At 43.0% G+C, this 12,632-nt stretch overlaps 1 long non-coding RNA gene and 1 pseudogene across 1 annotated transcript; both read left to right on the top strand.

Annotated features, from left to right (window-relative positions):
- The first annotated feature begins 58 nt into the window (after positions 1–58).
- LOC122677195 lies at positions 59–1,187 on the top strand. Its single transcript, XR_006335730.1, has 2 exons — positions 59–179; positions 472–1,187. It is a non-coding gene; the product is annotated as an uncharacterized LOC122677195 (long non-coding RNA).
- A 6,895-nt stretch (positions 1,188–8,082) lies between these two features.
- LOC122676400 lies at positions 8,083–12,342 on the top strand (annotated as a pseudogene).
- The last annotated feature ends 290 nt before the right edge of the window (positions 12,343–12,632 follow it).

Here is a 12,632-nt window from a genome sequence, read left to right as displayed (position 1 = left end):
GCCTCTGCACTTTCCGATTGGTGGAGGGAGCCGCCGCTCCTCTGAGTGACTCACCGGCGCCAGGTGCAGTCCCGCCCACCACTCCCAGTAAGGCGGACTGGAGCCGTTCCAAGCCCGATCCGCCCCTGATTGGGCCCGGAGACTGTCGCGCGCGGAGACCCAGGCCTCACCTTCTGCAGGTGAGGACTCTGTGATTGGGCGGCGTTCCTGAAGGAGGGACTTTGTGACTGGCTAGGTTCTGAACTGCAGCCGGAAGATTAGAGGAACACCTTAACGGAGGTGGTCGGGAAGGTGGTTGTTCTGTGCCTGGCTTTGTTTCTTCGTTTGTAATGGTTTGTTTATTCGGAATGTAAGCTGCAGCCGCAGAAACCTTGGTCCAGTCCTTTGCCAAGTAAAAACCACGTGTATTAATATGTGAGGGTCGGGAGAGAAGACCCTCAACGTGTGTTCCTCTGTCCACTCCATTCGCAGGATTCAAGGCTGCGCTAGAGGAGGAAAGGGAAAAGAGGTGGGAATGAAGCGCTCCATTCAGTGGGAAGGGCAGAATCGAATCACCACACACACCCAGATAATACACACTGACCTACAGACGCTCTATAAACATCACTGTGAATGACTGTGGGTATGTCCTTTACACATGTTTAATCATTCAGCAGACGTCCGCATTTCCGTATTGCTTATCTTCTCACTGCGCATAATTGCGTGCCTGCTAAACCCTCTTTCTATAGGCTATGTTGATACTCTTAATATTTATATTGTTACATCGTTTTTATTTGAAACCCATTCGCAACACCTTTATTATTTCTAGTTTCTAATGTTTTACAATGATTTTACATTGTGATCGTAATACTTTTTTTTTTTTTAAACTTTTTGGCTGCGCAAGGCTGCGTTCGGGATCTTACTTCCAGATCAGGGGTTAAACCCACGCCCCCTGCAGGAAAAAAATAGGGTTTTTTCTTAGTATATCCAGGTTCCCTGTGGGAAAACTTCCTGGACTTCTCACTGCAAGTAAGAAGTCCATATTTGTATCCAAAACAGTGGTATTCTTTGACCTTTTGCTCTTTCATCTTTGTCTTTATTCCTTTGGGCCAAAAGTCCTCTTCACATTTCACCCAACTTAAAGCAATGTTTAACAAGCACCTATTGGGTGCTGTGAGGTAATACAAATAAATATAAACCATAATCTGTGACTTCAAATGACTTACAGTTTACTTCCAGTACAATACAGGAAACAGGACAATATGTATCCAAAAAAGAAACTTCGTAAAGTTTCAAAAGAGAAACGCTTGCAAAGCTCTGGTCTTTAGCCTCAAGGGAATTTAAAGTCTTGGAAAGACATACACATAAAGTTAAATATGACAGTAAAGAGAAGAGAGAAGAGCTTGGAGAAGGGACCAGGTACTCTGGACTGTGATTGTCAGAGAAAATTTTAAGATGGGCGAACTTAAGCAGGGATTTTACCTATTTACATGTACACACTGTTTTGTTGTTGTTTAACCCCTGAGTTGTGTCCAGCTCTTTTGTGACCCCATGGACTATATATAGCCTATCAGGCTCCTCTGTCCATGGGATTTCCCAAGCAAGAATACTGGAGTGGGTTACCATTTCCTTTTCCAGGGGATCGTCCTGACCGAGGGATTGAAGCCGTGTCTCCTCTATTTGCACGCAGATTCTTTACCACAGAGCCACCAGGGAAGCCCTAACAGTGCTTTATTTATTTATTTTTGGCTGTGCTGGGTCCTTGTTGCGGCACACAGGCTTCCTGTAGTTGCAAAGAGGGGCTATTCGCTAGTTGCAGCCCATGGGCTTCTCATTGCAGCAGCCTCTCCCGTCATGGAGCACAGGCTCTAGGCACACAAGCTTCAGCTGTCGCAGCATGAGGGCTCCAGAGCGTGGGTTCCGCAGTTTTAGCTCACCAGCTTCGTTGCTCTGCGTCATGTGGAATCCTCCCTCACCAGGGATTGAACCTGGGTCCCTGCATTGGCAAACAGATTCCTAGCCACTGGGCAGAGAAGTCCCTCAGGCAGGGATTTAAAGGAACTCTGAGACGTATCAGTCTTTAGGTAGAAGGGATGTCTTAAAGGTCATTTAGGTCACTTTCTCACCCTTCACATAAAGGAATTCAGTGACAAAGTGATAGGTAGTGGATCTATTTAGGGAGAAACATACTCCACAGTGTATGGGCCATCTCAGAAGAGGCCCTGAAATAAAGTGTGGTTAGTTTTTAATGGGCTGGGTAATTTCATAGGCTAGTGACTGGGAGGATTATTTCAACTATTTCAGGGAAGGGGCAGGGATTTCCAGAAATTAGGCCACTGCCCTCTTTTTTGGCCTTTGATGGTTAGTCTCAGAACTGTCATGGTGAGTGTGTCATTTAAATGCTAATATATTACAAAGGCTTCCCTGGTGTCTCAGACGGTAAACAGATCAGGGTTCAATCCCTGGGTTGGTAAGATTCCCCTGGAGAAGGAAATGGCAACCCACTCCAGTATTCTTGCCTGGAAAGCCCCATGGATGGAGGAACCTGGCAGGCTACAGTCCATAGGGTCGCAAAGAGTTGTACACAAGTGAGCGACTTCATTTCATATTACAAAGAGTGTATCATGGGGCTCAAGGGCTTCCCAGGTGGTGCTCAGTCAGTTCAGTCACTTAGTCTTGTCCGACTCTTTTTGGACCCCAAGGACTGCAGCACCCCAGGTTTCCCCGTCCATCACCAACTCCCGGAGCTTGCTCAAACTCATGTCCATCGAGTCGGTGATGCCATCCTGTTGTGGCCACATTTCTGGGAAACAAACTCACTCAGAAGGACAGTGCAGATAGTGGAGTGCAGTTTATTACACCAGAAGGCCCAAGGAAGAGTCTCCTCTTAGCCAAGGACCCCGACCAGTTTTTGTGAAAACTTTATACACCCTAAGCGTACGTGCCCAAACCCACCTCCCCAAATTCCCTGAAACCAGTCTGAACAAAGGGAAAAGAAAGATACAATCAAAGTTAACCCATAATTCATATGCCTTAAGCCTAGGTAGTTAACAGTGGACAATTATCAATAGGCTTGTGGTCATACCCCAATAAGCATAATAGAATGTATGATTCTATTCAGTTACACAGATAATTAGGGTATTCTTTTAGGCAATGGAGAGCCCTGGGGCTCTTCCTTCCGGGGGCCTGGTTTTCCAGTTGGTGTGTAGTTTCCATCAATATTGGGCACATAGCTCAAAGTCCACAGTCCAGCCCAAGAGGGAGTCCTGTTCTGTTTCCTCCTTCAATCCAACCATCTCATCCTCTGTCGTCCCCTTCTCCTGCCTTCAATCTTTCCCAAGTGGTGCTAGCAGTAAAGAATCTGCCTGCCAATGAGGAGACACAAGAGATGCAATTTCCATCCCTGAGTCGGGAAGATCCCCTGGAGTAGGAAATGGCGCCCCACTCCAGAATTCTTGCCTGGGAAATTCCATGAACAGAGGAGCCTGGGGAACTACAGTCCATGAGGCCACAAAGAGACGGAGATGACTGAGTGACTGGGCACTGTCTATCTGTCTGTATCGGGGCTCAAGGTCCACTGGAAGGCGAATTTTCCATCTTGGACCTTGTGGGTTCTAATCAGTTTTTGTCAGGGCCGATGTCTATATCATTCTTTTAAAGGTTGTTCCCTGCCCCCTTCCCTCCTGTTTTATTTCAGATAGTCTTCATATTGTTACCCTAAAACTGGGTTTGCCTCTTGGTATCACACCAATAGACAGCAAAGCCAATGACCAAGATAAGGAAGAATTTATTATCACTAGCAGTAAGTAAGGAGACCCCCGGGGATTTTTCCCAAAGCAGCATCTCCCTGAAAAGCAAAATTGGCGGACTTTTGGACTTCCTTGGTGGCTCAGACGGTAAAGCATCTGCCTACAATGCGGGAAACCCTGGTTCAATTCCTGGGTCCGGAGGATCCCCTGGAGAAGGAAATGGCAACCCACTCCAGTACTCTTGCCTGGAAAATCCCATAGACAGAGGATCCTGGTAGGCTACAGTCCATGGGGTTGCAAAGAGTCAGATACGACTGAGCGATATAACTTTTAAGCTAAAAGTACACATATATTCGGGAAGGGGCTTGAGGAGAGAACTTGGCATAGAATTGGGGCAAAGGTTGACAGAGTCCAAACTTTAGCTGATCGAAGTCAAAGGGGTCAGCATCAGCATTCCACCTCTGTGGAGGTATTAGTTCCACACAGGACTTCTTATTATGTATATCCCTTGAGGAGGAACTAGGACTATGCTCTTTCATTGTACTATTGTTTGCCTTTTCTCTGTTAGTGCATTCCTTTGTTCCTTAAGATCATTAATTACTGAGACCTGTTCAAGGGTAAGCATAGCTCCAGGCTTAGGTCACAAAATGTCTTAGGCCAAAATGACTTCTCTTATAACAAGAAAGCCATTAATTGTTCTCTTTCTCCAGAGATTCCCCTAATTTATCTGCTTACAAAATGGCACAGATTCACATGCCCCCCCCCACCCCCCGATTAATCTCACTCCTCTGGATAACCCCTTGTTTATGATTTTACCAAGAACTGAACCAGGCGCTGGAGAAACTATCTCTCTAAGGGGTAGACAGATCTCAGTTAAAACCCAATTCCCCAATCTAACTATCTGTCCTTTTTCAGCTCACATTTCTCTGAAATTTTCTCCATTCAGAACGCAGTTATGATGGTGGCAATATTGTCCTTTTTCTATTCTAACTACCTAACAACATGACTTACCTTAGGACAGGGAAGCCTGGCATGCTGCAGTCCATGGGGTCGCAAAGAATCAGACACAGCTGAGCAACTGAACAACAACAATGGCAAAATAAGAATTAAATAATAGATATACTATGCTTACTTGGCACAGGGCCTGGTACATTTTAAGAACTGCACTGGTAGTTATTGTCATCACTCTTATTTTCACTCTAAGAATGCATTTGCAACCCCATACTCATGTCAGTTAATCTACAACAAAGCAGGCAAGAATAAATGATGGAGAAAAGACAATCTCTTCAATAAATGGTATAGAGAAAACTGGACAGCTACACATAAAAGAAAGAGATTAGAACATTTCCTCACACCATATTCAAAAATAAACTCAAAATGGATTAAAGACCTAAATATTAGATCTAGAAGAGGACATAGGCAGAACACTTTTAGATGTAAATGATAGCAATATATTTTAGATCTGTCTCCTAAGGCAAGAGAAATAAAAACAAAAAATAAACAAATGGGACCTAAGTACACTTAAAAGCCTTTGCACAGCAAAGTAAAAGACAATCTACTGACCAAGAGAAAATACTTGCGGATGATGCGCTCAATAAGGGGTTAATATCCAAAATATATAAACAGCTCATATAACAATATCAATAAACAACCCAGTTTTATTTATTTTTTGGCCGCTCTGGGTAGCATGAGGGCTTAGTTGCCCCCACATTTTGGATCTTAGCTGCCCCACCAGGGACCGAACCCATGTCCCCTGCTTTGGAAGGCAGATTCTTAACCACTGGACCACCAAGAAAGTCCCTATGTTTTAAATTTATTTTTAATCGGAGGATAGTTGCTTTAAAATGTTGTGTTGGTTTCTGCCCTGCAACAATGTGAATCAGCCATGGGTATATGTACATCCCCTTCCCTCTTGAACCTCCCTCCCTAACCCACCATCCCACCCCTCTAGGTTGTCAGAGGGCACCAGGTTGAACTCCCTACAACCAGGTTTTAAAACAGCCCAGATAGACAGCCTTCCAAAGAAGACATAGACATGGCTAATAAGCACATGAGAAGATGCTCAACATCACTAAGTATTAGAGAAATGCAAATCAAAATCACAATGAGATCACCTCACACCTGTCATAATGATTATTATCATAATGTCTATAAACAATAAATGTTGGCCAGGAAGTGCAGGGAAGGGAACCCTTGTATGTGGTTGGTGGTAATGTAAATTGGTGCAGCCAGTATGGACGTTCTTCAAAAAACTAAAAGTAGAACTACCATATGATCCAACAATTCCACTCCGGAGTGTTTAGCCAAAAAAACAAAAAAACACTAATTTGAAAAGATAACATGCATCCCAATATTCACAGTAGCATTATTTACAACAGCCAACATATGGAAGCAGTCTAAGCATCCATCAACAGGTGAGTAGATAAAGCAGATGTGACTGATACACACACACAGGAAAAATAACGAAATTAAATTAAACCATGAAAAAGAATGAAATTATGCCATTTGCAACATCTTGGTGGACACAGAGAGTATTAAGCTTAACGAAATAACTTAGACAGAAAGACAAATACTGTATGTTATCATTCTATTGTTGTTCAGTTGTTCAGTCGTGTCTGACTCTTTGCAACCCCAGGGACTGCAGCATAAGAGGCTTCCCTGTCCTTCACTATCTACCAGAGCTTGCTCAAACTCGTGTCCATAGAGTTGGTGATACCATTCAACCATCTCATCCACTATCATCCCCTTCTCCTGCCTTCAATCTTTCCCAGCATCAGGATCTTTTCCAATGAGTCAGCTCTTCACACCAGGTGGCCAAATTATTGGAGCTTCAGCATCAGTATCTGTCCTTCCAATGAATATTCCGGATTGATTTCCTTTAGAGTTGACAGTTTGATCTCATTATATATGGAATCTGAAAAAACAAATGTATGTAACAAAACATAAGGGCTTCCCTGGTGACTCAGCTGATGAAGAATCCACCTGCAATGCAGGAGACCCCGGTCCAGTTCCTGGGTTGGGAAGATGCCCTGGAGAAGGGATGGGCTCCCACTCCAGGAGGGTTTGGCCCATTCTTGGGCTTCCCTGGTGGCTCAGGTGGTGAAGAATCTGCCTGCAATGTGCGATGCCTGGGTTTCTTCCCTGGGTTGGGAAGATCCTCTGGAAGGGGGCATGGCAACCCACTCCGGTACTCTCACCTAGAGAATCTCCACAGACAGAGGAGCCTGGCGGGCTGCAGTCCATGGGGTCACAAAGAGTTAGATGCGACTGAGCAACTAAGCACATGTAACAAAACAGACTCACAGATACAGAAAACAAACTAGTAGATACTAGTGGGGAGAGGGAAGAAGGTCAAGATAAGGGGAATGGGATTAAGAGATGCAAATTATTATATACAAAATAGATAAGCAATAAAGATATATTGTGTAGCACAGGTAAATTAGCCATTTTCTTATAATAACCTTAAATGGAATATAATCTATAAAAATATTCAATCATGCTGTACATCTAAAACTAATATAGTATTATATATCAACTATACTTCAACTTTAAAAATGCATTTGCAAGTATAATATTTATTAATATTATAGAATTATTAACAAGTAATATTAATGTTATTGTGAATACTAGGTAATTTATAGTCAATTTACAGCAAACTAAAACCCACAAGCCTCTTATTTTTAAATAATATTTATTTTAATTTATTTATTTGACTGCACCAGGTCTTAGTTGCAGCATGTGGGATCAAGTTCCCTGACCAGGGATCAAACCCAGACCTCCTGCACTGGAAGCATGGAGTCTCAGCCACTGGACCACCAGGGAAGTCCCCCTGTGCAATTTTAACCACAGTACATTTGCATTTATTGCTACTCAATTTTATATTTTTTGTTTTGAAAATGAATTAATATACAGAAAAGTATACATGTAATAATGTTAATGATTAAAGTAAATACAAATAATGTGCATTTGAGTTATTTCTATATAAAATATTTATGCATATATTTACAAAGCATAAAGGGGCTCTCCTGGTGGCTCAGTGGTAAAGACTTCACCTGAAAGGCAGGAGACTGCCTGCAATGCAGGAGACGTGGGTTCTATCCCTGGGACACGAAGATCCCCTGGAGAAGAAAATGGCAGCCCACTCCAGTGTTTATGCTTAGGAAATCCCTGGAACAGAGGAAGCCGGCAAGCTACAGTCCATGGGATCGAAAGAGTTGGACGCGACAGCAACTGCACGACCACAAAGCATACAAGTAAATTTGGAGTGTACAAATAATTGTTTTAATGATGTATTTGTTTTTGGCTGTGGTAAGTCTTCGTCGCCGCTCACGGGATTGCTCTGGTTGTGGCGGGCATGGGGTACTCTCTAGTTTTCGTGTGCAGCCTGCTCACTGTGGCGGGTTCTCTTGTCGTGGAGCTCAGGCTCCAGCAGTTGTGGCACATGGGCTCAGTAGTCATGTCTCTTGGGTTCTTCAGCTCGGGCTCAGTAGTAGTGCTGCATGGGCTTCAATTGCTCTGCAGCACATGGCATCTTCCCAGACCAGGGATCGAAACCATGTCCCCTGAATTGGCAGGCAAATTCTCATCTACTGTGCCACCAGTTCAGTTCAGTTCAGTAGCTCAGTCGTGTCCGACTCTGCGACCCCGTGAACCACAGCACGCCAGGCCTCCCTGTCCATCACCAACTCCCAGAGTTTACTCGAACTCATGTCCATTGAGGCGGTGATGCCATCCAGCCATCTCATCCTCTGTCGTCCCCTTCTCCTCCTGCCCCCAATCCCTCCCAGCATCAGGGTCTTTTCCAATGAGTCAACTCTTCGCATGAGGTGGCCAAAGTATTGGAGTTTCAGATTCAGCATCAGTCCTTCCAATGAACACCCAGGACTGATCTCCTTCAGGATGGACTGGTTGGATCTCCTTGCAGCCCAAGGGACTCTCAAGAGTCTTCTCCAACACCACAGTTCAAAAGCATCAATTCTTCAGCGCTCAGCTTGCCTCATAGTCCAACTCTCAGATCCATACATGACCAGTGGAAAAACCATAGCCTTGACTAGACGGACCTTTGTTGGCAAAGTAATGTCTCTCCTTTTTAATATGCTGTCTAGGTTGGGCATAACTTTCCTTCCAAGGAGTAAGCGTCTTTTAATTTCATGGCTGCAATCACCATCTGCAGTAATTTTGGAGCCCAGAAAAATAAAGTCAGCCACTGTTTCCACTGTTTCCCCATCTATTTGCCATGAAGTGATGGGACCGGATACCATGATCTTAGTTTTCTGAATGTTAAGCTTTAAGCCAACTTTTTCACTCTCCTCTTTCACTTTCATCAAGAGGCTCTTTAGTTCTTCTTCACTTTCTGCCATAAGGGTGGTGTCATCTGCATATCTGAGATTATTGATATTTCTCCCAGTAATCTTGATTCCAGCTTGTGCTTCCTCCAGCCCAGCATTTCTCATGATATACTCTGCATATAAGTTAAATAAGCAGGGTGACAATATACAGCCTTGACGTACTCCTTTCCTTATTTGGAACCAGTCTGTTGTTCCATGTCCAGCTCTAACTGTTGCTTCCTGACCTGCAGACAGGTTTCTCAAGAGGTAGGTCAGGTGGTCTGGTATGCCCATCTCTTTCTTGTCCACAGTTTATTGTGATCCACATAGTCAAAGGCTTTGGCATAGTCAATAAAGCAGAAATAGATGTTTTTCTGGAACGCTCTTGCTTTTTCCATGATCTAGCGGATGTTGGCAATTTGATCTCTGGTTCCTCTGCCTTTTCTAAAACCAGCTTGAACATCTGGAAGTTCACGGTTCACGTATTGCTGAAGCCTGGCTTGGAGAATTTTGAGCATTACTTTACTAGCATGTGAGATGAGTGCAATTGTGCTGTAGTTTGAGCATTCTTTGGGATTGCCTTTCTTTGGGATTGGAATGAAAACTGACCTTTTCCAGTCCTTTGGCCACTGTTGAGTTTTCCAAATTTGCTGGCATATTGAGTGCAGCACTTTCACAGTATCATCTTTCAGGATTTAAAATAGCTCAACTGGAATTCCATCACCTCCACTCGCTTTGTTCATAGTGATGCTTCCTAAGGCTCACTTGACTTCTCATTCTAGGATGTCTGGCTCTAGGTGAGTGTGAGTGATCACACCATCATGATTATCTGGGTCGTGAAGATCTTTTTTGTACAGTTCTTCTGTGTATTCTTGCCTCCTCTTCTTAATATCTTCTGCTTCTGTTAGGTCCATACCATTCCTGTCCTTTATTGTGCCCATCTTTGCATGAAATGTTCCCTTGGTATCTCTAATTTTCTTGAAGAGATCTCTAGTCTTTCCCACTCTATTGTTTTCCTGTATTTTTTTGTACTGATCGCTGAGGAAGGCTTTCTTATCTCTCCTGGCTATTCTTTGGAACTCTGCATTCAAATGGGAATATCTTTCCTTTTCTCCTTTGCTTTTTGCTTCTCTTCTTTTCTCAGCTATTTGTAAGGCCTCTTCAGACAGCCATTTTGCTTTTTTGCATTTCTTTTTCTTGGGAATGGTCTTGATTCCTATCTCCTGTACAATGTCACAAACTTCCATCCATCGTTCATCAGGCTCTCTGTCTATCAGATCTAGCCCCTTAAATCCATTTCTCACTTCCACTGTATAAGGGATTTGATTTAGGTCATACCTGAATGGTCTAGTGGTTTTCCCCACTTTCTTCAGTTTAAGTCTGAATTTGGCAATAAGGAGTTCATGATCTGAGCCACAGTCGGCTCCCAACCTTGTTTTTGCTGACTGTATAGAGCTTCTCCATCTTTGCCTGCAAAGAATATAATCAATCTGATTTTGGTGTTGACCATCTGGTGATGTCGATGTGTAGAGTCTTCTCTTGTGTTGTTGGAAGAGGGTGTTTGCTATGACGAGTGCATTCTCTTGGCAGAACTCTCTTAGCCTTTGCCCTGCTTCATTCTGTACTCCAAGGCCAAATTTGCCTGTTACTCCAGGTGTTTCTTGGCTTCCTACTTTTCCGTTCCAGTCCCTTATAATGAAAAGGACATCTTTTTTGGGTGGTAGTTCTAGAAGGTCTTGTAGATCTTCAGAGAACCATTTAACTTCAGCTTCTTCAGTGTTACCACCAGAGAAGTCCCAAATAATTTGATATTCAGCAGGTTCTTTTTCCCATAAATTGATGAAATAAATAATAAATTTTAGGGAGCGGTGGAACGCGGGCCCCGGGGACAGCGGGAGGTGTCCAAGCGCCGAGGCTGCGGTGGACCTCGTGGTGAGCTGGGGCCCAGTTCTCCCCGTGCAGAGAACGCGAGTCTCGGCCGGGTTTGGGGGCGGCCCTCAGGAGCGCCAGGTCCAGTCGTGGCAGACTACTGGAAGTCACAACCCCCAGAGAAATTCTGTGATTACTGCAAGTGTTGGATCGCAGACAATAGGCCTTAAAACCAACTTTAGGAAACCAAGATATGAAAAATAGAGGATGAATATTTGCTTTACAAAGTCACACTTTAAAGAGGAATTCACAGCAGTACTTTAGAGTAACTCAGCAAGTGCATTAGAGCATTGAATTTCATGAAAGAGGAAAGAATCATAAAGAAAATGTGGCGAAGAGGATCAGTGAGATTAAACAGAAAAGCCTGGATAAGGCGAAGGAGGAAGAAAAGGCATCAAAGGAGTTTGCGGCAATGGAGGCAGCTGCCCTGAAAGCATACCAGGAGGATTTGAAGAGGCTCGGCCTAGAGTCAGAGATCTCAGAGCCAAGCGTGTCACCAGTAACCAGCACTGTCCCACCCACCTCTGCATCAAATCAGCAGAAAGAAAAGAAGAAAAAGAAAAAACACCCTTCAAAGGGCAGATGGGTAGAAGGCATAACCTCTGAGTGTCACCATTACTATTATGATCTTATCACAGGAGAATCCAGATGGGAAAAACCTGATGATTTCATTCCACACTCCGGTGATCTGCCTTCTAGTAAAGTCAATGAAAAGTCACTTGGTACCCTAGAAGAGTCCAAATCATCAGACTCACATAGTGAGTCTGATGGCGAACAGGAAGCAGGAAAGGAGAAATAAAAAGAAGAGATCCCAACAGAAATACAAAAGCTAATAATAAAGTTTAAGGAAAAAAATAAAAATAGTAATAAAAGAACTGAACCAGAAACACAGAAAGAAAAAAATACCCAAGGGAAGAATTCATCAGGTCCAAGTGAAGAAAAACTCAAAGCTCATAAAAAACCAAACCCATATGGAGAATAGCAGGAAATTAAACCAGAAGTTGAGTCCCATGAGGAGGTAGATTTGGAACTTCCAAGCACTGAAAATGAACATGTATCAACTTTGGAGGCTGATGCTACTGGGGAACCCCAACTGGTTTTTAAAGAAAAAACAGTCACTTCTCTTGGAGTCATGGCAGACGGAGTGGCCCCAGTCTTCAAAAACAGAAGAATTGAAAATGGAAAGTCTAGGAATTTAAGGCAAGGAGGTGATGATCAATAATTATAAGAAAGCTTTTAATGTGTGCTTTTTGGACATAATGGAGACTGTACATCTTTAAAAGCTCCTCTGTGTTTGTTTTACATTATTTAAGTGATAAAAATTTAGACTTACTCTGAATGTATTTTATGTGAATTTAAAATAAAAAATAATAATAATAAATTTTAAAGTTTTGTTATCATTAACATTTGTTTTCTGTAGTCTTTTAAGAAAAAATAGATTTTATAAACTTCAGATTGGTGAGTTTGTTTGCAAAGTGGAAAATTCTGGAAGGAAATATTAAATATAAATCTTGATTCTGTCATCCAGTATATTAGCAGTTGAACCTGAATCTGTATTATATGTCAATGTCATAAGCATGCTGTCTCTGACCCAGTTCAAAAAGTTTTTAAAAAAATATGGAACAAAGACAGAGCTGAAAACAGAATC

This window comes from Cervus elaphus, chromosome 20, assembly GCF_910594005.1.
Source record: "Cervus elaphus chromosome 20, mCerEla1.1, whole genome shotgun sequence".
Taxonomy (NCBI): domain Eukaryota; kingdom Metazoa; phylum Chordata; class Mammalia; order Artiodactyla; family Cervidae; genus Cervus; species Cervus elaphus.
The sequence above is the reverse complement of the archived record's forward strand: the minus strand, read 5'-3'. Positions and strand labels throughout refer to the sequence as shown.